The following is a 12,980-nucleotide window of genomic DNA, read 5'->3' as shown; positions in this document are numbered from 1 at the left end:
AAGTAGACTACAGATACTAAGAAAAAATTCCAAACTTATAAGAATCTTTCTAATTAACCTTAGGATTCCACAGATATCAGTTTGAGAAATATATCTCCAAGAAACTGAAGTATGTATTTCATGAAACAATCTCACTGGGTAGAGGAAAAAGAGAAATCACAGTCCAGGGCTGCTGAGGAGGATGCAATCTGAGGGTTAGGATACTGGAGAAGAGAGAACTACAGTGAGAAGAAGCTCAAGAAATCTGCATGTGGTCCCCTTGTGTCTCTGGCCAAATTATAAGCTATCTATGTGCAAGACTCTGCAAGGCCTGGAAGAAAACATCGACAGGAGGCCATGTCTTAGAATTATGACTACTCTAGCTCTAGTGAAAAGGCTACTCTGAATATACCCCAATTAGGCCCCAAATAAATCCTTGGCAGAGCAATCTGATCCAATAGTACATATATTGTCTGCAAGAATAAAACTCTACAATCTTTAAAGAAATAAAACAAAATCTAGAATCTCAACAAAGCAGCCATCTAAAGCATCAGAAATTTTCAATTACAAGTTTACAAGACATATGAAGAAACAGAAAAAAATCAAACCCATAGTGAGGCAAAAACTCATCAATAGGATAAAACCCAGAGATAGCTCATGTATTGAAATTAGCATTCAAGGAATAAAGATCAAAGTAATGAGTGAATAGATGGGCAATCTCAGAAAAGAAAAAGAAACTATTAAAGAAACCAAATGAAAATTCTAGAACTGAAAAATAAAATATCTAAAATTTCACTAGATGAGCTTAATATCAAACTAGGCATCAGAGATTAAAAGATCAGGGAACTTGAAGATGTAGCAATTGAAATTATGCAAGTGAAAAAAAGAGTGGAATGAGAAAATGGAATGAGAGAAAGAAAAGATCTTCAATGACCTGTAGGACAATATTAAGTAGTCTAATATTTGCATCTGGAATCTCAGAATTAGAGGAGAAAAATTGTGGAGGAGAAAAAATATTTGAAGAAATGATGGCTGACAATTTTACAGAACCAACTATATGGAACATATCCTACATTTTAAAATATAAATACCTACTTCATATTTTAAATAAAAATATAAATATCTACTTCATATTTTAAATAAAAATATAAAAAGTATAAATATGGATTAAAGTAAATGTGAAGGTTTGATTACATTAAAATCAGACAGAGTAGGGCCAGCCCAGTGGCGTAGTCGTTAAGTTCGTGCGCTCTGCTTCGGCAGCCCAGGGTTTGTAGGTTCTAATCCAGGGCGCGGACCTATGCACCGCTCATCTAGCCATGCTGTGGCAGGCACCCCACATATAAGATAGAGGAAGAGGGGAACAAATGTTAGCTCAGGGCCAATCTTCCTCAGCGAAAAGAGGAGGATTGGCAACGGATGTTAGCTCAGGGTTAATCTTTCTCAAAAAAAAAAAAAAAATTAGAGTATATATCTATAAAATAAAAGAATATAAATATATGACAGATAAAATTGAAAAACATGGAAAAAAGATGCAACATGCAAACACTAAACATAAGAAAATTTATTTGCTTATGTTAATATCAGGCAAAGTATACTTCAAGAAAAATAACATCAGAGATAAGAAAGTATATTCCATAATGATGAAAAGACTTGTCATCAGAAAGATATTACAGTCTTAAATATGTCAAATTAATTATAGATCTTCAAAATAAAGAATTAAATCAGATAAAGTTAGAGATTTCAATAAACTCAGTAATTGACAAATGAAATAGACAAAAATCACTCGAATTTAAAAAATGGAATAAGATAAACCAGCTTAACCTTATTGACATTATACAGCAATATACCAAAAAACTAGTACAACAGATATTCTCTATAAGTACATATAGAACATTCACTATGATAGACCATTTTTTGGGCCATATAACAAGTTTTAATAAATTTTAACTGATGTAAATCTTAAAAAATTAGTTCTTTAAATCAGAAATCAACAGCAAAAGATATCTTTAAAATCCCCAAATATTTGCAAATTAAATAAAATACTTAATAATGCATGCATTAAAGAAGAAATTAAAAAGGAAAATATAAAATACTTGAATTGAATAAATTCTAAATATCAAATATGTCAATCTTTGTGAATTGCAAATAATGCCGTGGCTGGAAAATTATCATATTAGAAAATAAGAAACGTTTAAAATCAATGACGCATGCTCCACCTTAGAAAAGTTGAAAAAAAAAGGCACACATTAAAAACTAAGTAGCTATATGAAGTAAATAATAAAATAAGTCTGAAAATTAAGAAAATAGAAAATAAACAGAAGAAAAAAAGAAAAATAAAATTTGTTCTTTAAAAAGATTAAAGCAGTTTATGAATCAGTAATAGGAGTTATTAAGACAAAAAGAGAGAAAACAAAAATTACCAATAAAGGGAAGGAAAGGAAGGATGTCACTTGAGATCATTAAAAGCATAAATTGATTATAACAAACAGATTTATTTCAAAAACTTCACATCTTCGATAAAGTGGAAAATTTCCAAAAAAGACAAATATTACAAGACTGACATAGAAATGAAAAACATAAAGTCTCTATCTGCAAAACAATCTTGAAAAAGAAGGATAATGGTGGAAGAATTGTACTACCTGATTTCAGATGCTCCACCTGATTTCATCTTACTCTAAAGCTACAGGAATTCAGACAGGCTGTTAACAGCATAAGCACAGGCAAATAGACCTACGGAACAGAAAAGAAAGTCTAGAAATAGACTCATACAGTCAACTGATTTTCAACAAAGGCCTTGAAGAAATTCCTAGTGTAACAAATGGTGCTAGAATAACTTGATATCCATATGAAAAAGAATAAATTGACATCACTTTCAAATATATACAAAAACTAATTTCAGATGAATTACAGACCTAAATACTAAACCTAAAATTTTAAAGCTTGTAGAATAAAACCTAAGAAGATATCTTTATAATTGGACTTGGCAACATTTCTTAAACAGGGCACAGAAAGCAAATCTATAAAAGAAAAATACTAACTGCTATTTCAACAACAAGAAACACTTCTTTCATCAAAAGATCTTTTTAGAAAATGAACAGATAAGCTGTATAAAGTATTCACAATACGTATATTTGACCCCAAAAATCCTATATACAGAATATATACAGAACTCCTACAACTCAATAGTAAAAAAGACAAAAAAACAAAAACAAAAAATATTTAAAAGAGTTTAAGAAATACTTTACAAAAAATGATATAGAAATGGACAAATGCTTGATAAGCGTCTGAAAAAGTGATCAATATCATTCGTCATCAGGGAAATCTAAAATTAAAACTACAGTGAGATACCATTACACGTCTGCCAGAATGGATAATTTTATTATAAAAAGACCAACATCACGAGATGTTGGCAAGTAGATGGAACAACCAGTGGGAGTGCAAAATGCTACAAAAACCATGACAACTATTCTAGCAGTTTCTAATAAAGTTATACATCCACCTACCCCGTAACCCAGTAATGCTGTTCCTAGTTAATTAACCTAGGATAATAAAAACTTATTTCAACAAATATATTTGTATATGAAGGTTCATAGAAGCCATATATTCATAATAGCCAAAAGTGGAAACAAGTCAAATATCCTTTGACAAGAGGTGGACATTATAAAAAAGAAAAATAAATATTATATAATCCCAATGGAAAAGAACAAACTACAAATTCACCCAACAATATGGATGAACTTCAAAAATATCTTGCTGGAAGCCAGTGTCAAAAAAGTATGTATTTATGAGTCTGCTATTACATTTATATGAATTTCTAGAACAACAAGCAAACTAATCACTTGTGTCAGAAATCAGAACAGTGGTTTCCTCTGGTGAGTGACCAGGATTGACTGGGAAGGAGCATGAGGAACTTTCTGGAAAGACAGAAACTTTCTATATCTTCATAGGGTTGTAGAGTATATCAGTGTACACGTGTATTTGTCAGAACTTGTCAAGCTGTACACGTAACATCTGTGCATTTTAATCCTTGGTAATTATATAAAACTGCCTGTACGAGGATTTATTTACCACCCCAGTATATTTTGTGAGTACTTGTTTGTTCTCTTTCCCTATATAATTGATGTCTACTTATTTATATTTCTGTAAGCTCTTCAGGGACAGAGGTATTGTATTAGTACCTAGCATAGTGAATAACTGGTACATGCTTATTGAAAGAATAATTTGATTTCAATTAGGGAAGTCAGAAAGAAATACCTCATATGGAGAGATGACAACAGCGGAAATGTCGGGGTGCACAAAAGGGAGATAGAGTGGATGGGAAGGATATAGTGGTTTTCTGGAACCAGCTGGGACTGGCTTGGCAGAGCCTATTACGCATATCCCATCCCAACTACTCATGAAAAATGGCAAATGTTACCAATCAGAGCTGCTCCTCACCCCCTATTGCCCTCTTTGGAGAGTCCCCATCCTAGCATACCACAGGAGGTGAGATTGTCTTGCTTTATCTCATATCAAAACAGTTACACAGTCATCTCTCTGGTTCCACACATTCAGGAGAATAACTAGAATAGTTAACATGTTTGGAACATGCAAAGTCATATCACGTAGGTGATGGCTCATAGATATCTATTTGTAATGATGATTTTGTAATTTTTTATTAAGACACAGCATCATATAACTAAACACAAGATAATGAGAATATTAAAATTTCCAAAGTAATTGGCCAAGTAGGCAATAGGGAACTAAACGTGAAAAAGAATCTTTAAACTAGTATAGTGACTGAAAGAAAATAGCAATGCCATGTTAACAATAATAACAACAAAAAACGTGAAATAGCTTGAGGAACAGAGCACTGATATGAGCAATCACGGAGAAGAACTTGGATCCTAGGCAAAAACTTTAATAAAAGTTCATATTGAAGCTAATCAAGCTTACCTTTCCTGGGGCAGGAACTTCTTGAAAGGATTATTGTTTAGTACATAAAAAGGGGCATAGAAAACAGGAGAAATCTTTTGACAAGCTTTCAGAGAGTTGAAGTAGGCCTTCAAAACTCATCTAAGTACCAAATTTTCTTTAAATCTTGTTGGACTCATCTTTCTGTGGCCTGAAGAACCTCAATAATAACAATTTTTAAAAGGATGACGTCATATTACTACACAATATAAAAATGTAATATAAGTAGATATATCACATTTGAAGTGATTCAGCATTTGGGGAAGAATTTATGGCACCATAAGAAAGCATGATTTATTGTTCCATAATAGAATATAAGATTTTCAGATTTATGCCAGTTTTTGTCCTAAAGAGTTTTGTCCTAAAGAGTTCTGTAAAATAACTACTTGGGAAAATACCAATTTAGTGTATATACTTCATATTTTTAAAAATTGCATACAATATTAGAAATATATTTTGATTTGTAAAAATCTAAGATTCTCTATAGGAAAAAAACTAAGCCTATCCTGACATGTTAGTATACTGTCTAAATTATCCATTCTTTTTCCCAAAGAATTTGATTCAAATATCATCAAATATCCTCATAAATAGCAAATAAACATATACTTGGCAAGATGAGATAACATTTTAGGGTTGGCCACCTCTTTAGCACCAAAGTTTGGGAAAATCAATATTTGTTTTGAAAAGTTTCTTGAAACCAATACATGTAGTTTATTGTTGAAAAATTCCTTTTGAAGTCACACTAGATTAAATGTATTTCACTGGAAATTAACCTGTCCTTAGAAGTAAGATAATTAAAGCATTTTTATGAGGTAACCATTTTCTTAACTGAAACAGACATTCATTTAGAGTTTAAAGAGATCTATTCCACTTCATTATTATACCAGGAACCTACTTAGAGAGTTTTCCTATGTTCAGAAAGGGAAATAGCCATCTTTTATAATCGAGCATAATCTGACTGCATTTCTCATTTCTCAGGCCAAAGGATGACTAAAATTGCTGAAATTTATCTCAAGATTCTGAGAAAAGATTGGGGTGGGGAGCTAGAATATTTAGGAATATCTGATTTTACTAAGGACTAATTCCAGAAGTATTATAAGACAAGATCTTCATCTTCTGTTTTATCAGGAGATTTAGGATATATTCCTTTTAATCAAGCCTCATCTTTGACTAATTTAAATTTCGTGGGTGAAGGGATACCGTATGAAATTCATGTAACTTACTATCCAAATAAAACTTGATGCAACTGTGGAGATGGCAGTATTCCCTAGAGTTGTATTCAGGCCTCCATCAGTTTCTTCCTGTCTCCAAGCAATTCTTCTTCCATCCTGGCAAGTGACTCATATAAGCTGTTAATAATAAGGGAAAACTGGGTATAGCGTATATGGGACCTCTCTACGCTCTCTGTGCAATTTTCTGAAAATCTAAACATGTTCTAAAATTAAAAATGTTATTTAAAAATGTATGTACATGTAGACTACATAAAAAATTACTTTTCAGAATTCAGAAGTAAGCAATGAAACCTTGTTTTTCTGTTAGTGAATTCAACTAATCTATGAGATCTTATTTCCACTGATGTCAGGGGAAAATATTGTCCATTTAAAGTAAGTTAGAGTCTTATTTAAAATTTAGTTTCTTTCAGGTTAATTGAATCCATTCAAGTTTCTACATCCTCTCTTCTTTTGCTTTTGTCCTTAGATGGCTCTGGGCACAGAGGGAACTGTACCTGCCATAATGATAGCAAGGTTTGAACTCTGGTTAATGTATGGATGTCAAGGATCTCACTGGCTTTCACCACCAGACACCCAGTTCCGGGTTTGTTAAGTTCTGAAGTCTCCTTTGTCATAATGAAATAGCCCCCAAACCCCTTTTTAAATCTTTAGTTATATATCTTGTATTTAAGTCAGCTTTATCTGATAGAAATACAATCACACCACATTTCTTACACTTTTATATTTGTATCCTTTTATTTTCAACTCAGGTCTTTATAATTCAAGTGCCTCTCTTATGTAAGGCTGAAATCTTTAGTCTTGCTATTTGTTTTTTATACATCTCTTCTGGGTTATTTCTCCTTTCCTGTTACCTTTTATTTTACTTTTATTGTTAATCTTGGGTTTTTTTTGGTTTGTTTTTGTTTGCTTGCTTCTTTTAATATTTTGTTTTTTCTAATTTCTTAGGTTATCAGCTGTATATTTTTATTTATTTTTATGCTAGCTCTAGGAATTCCAATATATATGCTTAACCTATCACATTGTATTTCATGTTAATATTACCGTCCTTCTCTCCAATATAAGAACTTAACAACTATAATTTCATTCAGTCCCTCTTATTCTTTATGTATTATTTTCATTTACTTTAGTTCTATCTCAATACATTCTTAGTATTTTTGCTTTCATGAGTCGACCGAATTTTGGGGAATTCAAGACAAACATTTTTTATATTTATCCACAAATTTATCAATTCCAGTGCTCTTAGTGTGTGTGTGTGTATACCCATATTACCCATATTTCCTTTTGGCTTCATTGAACTTTTTTAACATTTTTATGGCCACGTCAGCTGAAGAATAATTCTCTCAGGTAGTGCTTAAAAATATTTCTATTTTTGCCTTATTCTTTTTTCTAAGGCTTAATTTTTTTTATTAATATACAAAAATAGATGGGAGAAAACAGAAATGGCTCATAATTTCATTTATCTAACTCATGTTGACAAAAATATAATTCATGTACCTGATAAGAAAATCCAAAAATTAAATAAAGGTAAAAATAAAATATGTCCACCTGAAATTACACAATGTTATAAACCATTATGACTTCAATATAATAATTATTTTTTTATTGATTTCTTAATAGTTTATAACATTGTGAAATTTTGGTTGCACATTTTTGTTTGTCCATCACCATATACATGTCTCCCTTCACCCCTTGTGCCCACCGCCCGCCCCCTTTGCCCCTGGTGACTGCAATATAGTTCTCTCCCACTGTGTGTTGGTTTATATTCCACATATGAGTGAAATCATGCAGTGTTTGTCTTTCTCTTTCTGGCTTATTTCACTTAACATAATACCCTCCAGGTCCATCCCTGTTGTTGCAAATGGGACAATTTTGTCTTTTTCTTTTTCTTTCTTTTTTTTTTTTTTTGGTGAGGGAGATCGGCCCTGAGCTAACATCCATGCCAATCCTCCTCTTTTTGCTGAGGAAGACTGGTCCTGAGCTAACATCCCTGCTCATCTTCCTCCACTTTATGTGGGATGCTGCCACAGAATGGCCTGACAAGCTGTGTGTCGGTGCGTGCCCGGGATCTGAACCCAGGCCACCAGCAGTAGAGCACATGCACTTAACCACTACGCCATGGGGGCCGGCCCTCCAATTTTGTCTTTTTTTTCTGCTGAGTAGTATTCCATTGTACATATATATATATACCACATTTTCTTGATCCAATCATCAGTCGAGGGACATTCGGGTTGCTTCCACTTCTTGGCTGTAGTGAGTAATGCTGCAATGAACACAGGGGTGCATAAGCCTCTTTGGATTATTGATTTCATGTTCGTTGGATAGACTTCCAGTAGTGGGATAGCTGGATCATAGGGTATTTCTATTTTTAATTTTTAATTTTTAATACCGTTTTCCATAGAGGCTTCACCAGTTTGCACTCCCACCAGCTGTGTATGAGGGTTCCCATTTCTCCACATCCTCTCTAACATTTGTTTTTTGTCTTGGTGATTATAGCTATTCTATTGGGCGTGAGGTGATATCTTAGTGTTGTTTTTATTTGCATTTCCCTGATGATTAGTGATGTTGAACATCTTTTCATGCACCTATTGGCCATCTGTATATCTTCTTTGGAGAAGTGTCTGTTCGTTTCCTCCGCCCATTTTTTGATCGTTTGATTGTTTGTTTTTTTTTGTCGTTCAGTTGTGTGAATTCTTTATATATTATGGAGATTAACCTGTTGTCAGATATATGTTTTGCAAATATTTTCTCCCGGCTGGTGGGTTGTCTACTCATTTTGATCCTGGTTTCATTTGTCTTGTAGAAGCTCTTTAATCTAATGAAGTCCCACTGGCTTATCTTTTCTTTAGTTTCCCTAGTCAGGGTAGGGATGTCATCTGAAAAGATTCCTTTATGACTAATGTCAAATAGTGTGTTGCCTATATTTTCTTCTATGAGTTTTATAGTTTCAGGTCTCACCTTCAGGCCATTGATCCATTTTGAGTTAATTTTTGTGAATGGCAATAGCAGATGGTCCACTTTCATTCTTTTGCATGTGGCTGTCCAGTTTTCCCAACACCATTTATTGAAGAGACTTTCCTTTCTCCATTGCATGTTCTTAGCACCTTTGTCGAAAATTAGCTGTCCGTATATGTGTGGTTTTATTTCTGGGCTTTCAATTCTGTTCCATTGATCTGTGTGTCTGTTTTTGTACCAGTATCATGCTGTTTTGATTACTATTGCTTTGTAGTATGTTTTGAAGTCAAGGATTGTGATGCCTCCAGCTTTGTTCTTTTTTCTTAGGATTGCTTTAGCTATTCGGGGTCTTTTGTTGCCCCATATGAATTTTAGTATTCTTTTTTCTATTTCCATGAAGAATGTCATTGGGATTCTGATTGGGATTGCGTTGAATCTGTAGATTGCTTTAGGTAATACAGACATTTACTATGTTTATTCTTCCAATCCATGTGCATGGATATCTTTACATTACTCTATGTCATTATTGATTTCTTTCAATAACGTCTTGTAGTTTTCATTGTATAGATCTTTCACCTCCTTTGTAAGATTTATTCATAGATATTTTATTCTTTCTGAGGCAATTGTAAATGGTTTTATCATTTTGAGCTCTCTTTCTGTTAGTTCATTATTAGCATACAGAAATGCAACTGATTTTTGTAGGTTGATTTTGTACCCTGCAACTTTGCTGTAGTTGATTATTTCTAATAGTTTTCCAATTTTGCCTTATTCTTGAAGAATAGTTTTGTGAGCTATCAAATTCTTGCCAGACTTTTTTGGTTGCTTCATTCCCTCAATAGTTTCTTTTATGAAAAATCAGTTACCATTTTTATTGTATTTCCAATATAATGTCTTTTTTTTTCTGGCTACTTTTAACATTCTGCATTTATTGTTGGTTTTCAACAGTTTGACTATAGGATGTCTAAATACTGCTTTCTTCGTATTTCTCCTGATTGAGGATTACTAATCTTCCTAAATCCATGAGTTGATATTTTAACCAAAATTGACAAATTTTCTGCCAACTGTACTTGAAGCATCTTTCCATATCCTGTCCCTCCTTTCTTTCTGGGACTTGAATTACACACTGTTAGATTGCTTGATATTGTCCTACATCTCACTGAGCTTATGTTCTTTTATTCATATTTTATTTTTTTCTTTATCTTTCAGTTTAGATCATTTTTATTATCTTCTTAAAATTTACTTATCCTTCCTTCTGCATTGTCCCTCTGGCTGTAAGTGTCATATAATAAATGCTTCATTTCAGAAATTGCAATTTTGTTTCTAGAATTTCTTTCTCTTAGAGTGTTTATATTTTTCCTGAAATTCACTATGTCTTCACCTATTATATACAATTTTCCTATAAAATCTTTAGCATATTTCATCATGGTTATTGTATAGACCTTATCTGCTAGTTCCAACATCTGGGTTATGTATGGCTCTGCTTCTATTGATAGTTTTATCTCTTTATTATGAATCACATTTCCAGTTTATTTCCATTTCTATTAATTTTGTTATTATATTCTGTTATTGTTGATGAAAGAATGTTGAAATTTGTCTAGGCAGGCAGTTAATTTATAAGTAGATCACCTTAGTTTATTAAATGCTTGTTTTTAGTCTTTGTTAGGGCAAGTCTTTTTTGATATTTCCCTTAGAACTGGTTTTCAGATCTCATTTCTGAAATACGGTCCTTATTCCTAAATCATGGCCTATCTGACATTTTAATGGAAAGCCCAATGTATCCAACTTTGCAAGACTTGAATACTAAACATTCATTCCATGCACCACACAGGGGCTGAAATTTTCTATCTATCTTTTTTTGCCTTACATGTGTTGTTACCTGCTAAGCTTCTTGGAGTCACACCCTGCACATGAGCAGTTTAGTGGTCAGCCAAGGATAGATGGCAGTTTGTATTCAGGTTAGGGTTTCCCTCTTAGTCTCCCTACTTTCCAGCATCCTCCTTTCAAATATCAGCTGCATTGGGATCCCTGAACTCTGAGCCCATAAGATTGGCATTTACTACTTGAATGAATATCCCAATGTGTTTCACTGTCTTGGGTCACCCCTCAATGGAAAAGTCAATTAAATATAGATCTCATATGACATGTTTCCTTTCGGTCAAAGTTTATATCTCCAGTTTCTTCCTGCTTTTCATCAACTTTCAGTGCCTACAAGTAGTATTTTTTGGAAAGAGTGTACAGGTTTATTATTCTCATGAGGATGTTTAGTCTGATATAAGCTACTCTACCATGACCAGAAGTAGAATTTAAGAAAAATTATTATAAATATTAATATCAAAGTAGATAAAATAATGAATTCCCATGTACTTACCATCAAGTTACAATAATTATCAATCTTTTGGCCAATCTTGTTTCATCTACCCCTCCATCCACCATACACACATTTTTACTTTTAATGTTTTTTAGATTTTCTTAAAGAAATCTTTCATATATCACATCATTTAATCTAAAAATACTTAACATATATTTCTAAACTATAAAGACACTTTTTTCTTAAGCTAACAATATAATAATCCTATTGAAAAAATTATTTTAACATCATATAATATCCAGTTCATGTTGACATTTGCTGAAATGTCTCAATAATTTTTTAAAGCTGCTTTATTTATTTGAATCAGAATCTGAACAAGATCAAATATGCATTAATTTGATTGATATGTCTCATGTCATTTTTAACCTATCCATTATTCACCTCCCTCCTTTTATACATATCATGTTTGATGTGGTTGTTGAATAAACCAGGTGAATTGTGTTTTAGCTTTCAGTTTTGAAAGATAACTTTCAAATATCAGAGACAATAATCTGAATGGCAAAATGCTTTTAATTTGTAAAAGCCAGGCTTCTAAAAGAGAGCAATAATTTTTAATTTTGATGCTGAGCTTTTTATAGCAAGAGCAAGGTCTGGAGAATGAAGAATATGAAGTTTTTATGCTGAACACTGACGTAGAGGAGAATAAATGGTGACATAAAACGTTGATTTGAGGTGATAAATTGGAATCTAAGAACATATCTGTGTATTGATACCCAGGGTTTGGCCAAGGAAAGCCATAAGCCTGTTAGGTATTTCACAAAAATATGGTGCCTGGGTCATGGGTTAACAAATGCTTTTCACGAGAGTATTTTGGTTGATGAGCAGAAGAAGAGCCTTATAGAGACTGTCACTCTGTATTAGAGAAGATTTTCCAAAAATCTCCCAGGACCCATTTAGTCAAAAGCATGATGTTGGATCCAAGGAGCACAGGATTAAGAGAAGAAACAAGCAAAGTATTTAGACTTCATGAACAGGAACCATGACAGGTGTCTACTCGTATATGTTACAAAAGCCGATAAACTCAACTCGAAGTACTATTCCAACAAGGTGTGTTGCAGGGATGCTCAGGAGGACAGAGGATGATACTTGGATAAGATTCTACTTCCCCAAAGTTGGGACAATAAGTGACTGTCACTGCTATACTGATACTTTGAATTATGTGAATGCAATGGCAAATGGATGCAATCCTAAAACAATGATTGGCAATCATAAACAAAGAAATTGACTGAGTTTCCCAGAACTCCCAAATCAATGAAAACAGTATCTCAAAAGCTAAGTGAATTCCAACTATGGAGAAATACAATGAGTTCCCTTATAGAAAGTCCAACTTTGTGATTGCCAAAATAAGAAAAACAAAAAAATGATTAACATTATTAGAAAATATGTCTGATTTTATATGTCTAAAATTAAGTATATTTAATGCCTCGCAAATTTAATGTTAAATCATACGTATTTGCCTAGGGAGGGAGATGCTGGTGCCTAAGATTTTCTAA

The sequence above is a fragment of the Ceratotherium simum genome, chromosome 4, assembly GCF_057802395.1.
Source record: "Ceratotherium simum simum isolate JZ-2026a chromosome 4, ASM5780239v1, whole genome shotgun sequence".
Taxonomy (NCBI): domain Eukaryota; kingdom Metazoa; phylum Chordata; class Mammalia; order Perissodactyla; family Rhinocerotidae; genus Ceratotherium; species Ceratotherium simum.
Note: the sequence above shows the minus strand (reverse complement) of the source record.